This window comes from Priapulus caudatus, unplaced genomic scaffold (assembly GCF_000485595.1).
Source record: "Priapulus caudatus unplaced genomic scaffold, Priapulus_caudatus-5.0.1 Scaffold2296, whole genome shotgun sequence".
Taxonomy (NCBI): domain Eukaryota; kingdom Metazoa; phylum Priapulida; class Priapulimorpha; order Priapulimorphida; family Priapulidae; genus Priapulus; species Priapulus caudatus.
This window is the reverse complement of record NW_014579357.1, coordinates 12,260-13,968: the sequence shown is the minus strand read 5'-3', so window position 1 is coordinate 13,968 and position 1,709 is coordinate 12,260.

Genomic DNA, 1,709 nt, shown 5'->3' with positions numbered 1-1,709 from the left:
GCGCGCGCGCGCGCGCGCGCTTCCACCGCCCCTCGGCTGTCTTTCCTGCCACCTTCCCTCAGTCTCCCACCCCTCAGTCTCCCACCCCTCGCTCCCGCAGTACGCTATATTACGTACTTTTACTTAGGCCGCACTGCACGTCTGAAACGGTGCTCGCGCATGCGCAATATCTCTCAAGAAGAAGAATATTTTGCCACAACTTTAAATTTACAATGAAGAGGTGTTCGCCCAGCATAGAATTCTATGATAATATTCCATCAGTAGACCTCACATATGTAATAGGAAGCAGACCCTGCATGTAAGGTCTCCGCTGCATAAACCAGTCAGCACACAATCTGGCTACGTTACTGTTTTAACGCATGCGGAATATCTCACGAGAGGAGTTATATCTTGTACTAAAAATGAATTTAATATTGGTAGAGGGTATCTCAGCACAGGTTTCTGTAATAAATTCTTATCAGTAGACCTGTGTTTATAATTAGGAAAGCGCCCTAGCCAGTAGGGTGCAAAACTACTACTTTATCCCCGCCCGCCCTTCCCCTTGTATCTATTGTCGCACGCTCAGCCTCCTTCTTCCACCGCCCCTCGGCTGTCTTCCCTGCCACCTCCCCTTAGTCTCTCACCCCTCAGCCTCCCACCCCTCTCTCCCCAGCAAGCTATATTACGTACTTTTATTTAGGCAGTACTGCACGTCTGAAACGGTGCTCGCGCATGCGCAATATCTCCAAAGAAAAAGAATATTTTTCCAAAATTATGAATTTAAGATGAAGAGGGGTTATCCCAGCATAGAGTTCTATAATAATATTCCATCAGTAGACCTCACTTATGAAATAGGAAGCAGACCCTGCATGTAAGGTCTCCTCTGTGTAAACCAGTCAGTACACTATCTGGCTACGTTACTGTTTTAGCGCATGCGGAATATCTCACGAGAAGAGTTATATTTTGTGCTGAAAATGCATTTAATATGGTCAGTGGGTATCTCAGCATAGGTTTCTGTAATAAATTATTATCAGTAGACCTGTGTTTATAATTAGGAGAGCGCCCTAGCCTGTAGGGTGCAAAACTACTGCTTCATCCCCGCCCGCCCTTCCCCTTGTCTCCCTTGTCGCACGCTCAGCTTCCTTCTTCTTCCACCGCCCCTCGGCTGTCTTTCCTGCCACCTTTCCTCAGTCTCCCACCCCTCGCTCCCGCAGTACGCTTTATTACGTACTTTTATTTAGGCCGTACTGCACGTCTGAAACGGTGCTCGCGCATGCGCAATATCTCTCAAGAAGAAGAATATTTTGCCAAAACTGAATTTAAAATGAAGAGGGGTTCTCCCAGCATAGATTTCTATGATAATATTTCATCAGTAGATCTCACTTAATTATGAAATAGAAAGCAGACCTTGCATGTAAGGTCTCCGCTGCATAAACCAGTCAGTACACCATCTGGCCACGTTACTATTTTAGCGCATGCGGAATATCTCACGAGAGAAGTTATATTTTGTGTTGAAAATGCATTTAATATGGTCAGGGGGTATCTCAGCATAGGTTTCTGTATTAAATTCTTATCAGTAGACCTGTGTGTATATAATTAGGAGAGCGCCCTAGGACACACACACGCATACACGCGCGCATGTGTATATAATATTGCTTGATTGAGAGGACAGCGGATTTATTATTATCATTTGACATTTATTATCATTTATTATTATAATATCATTTATT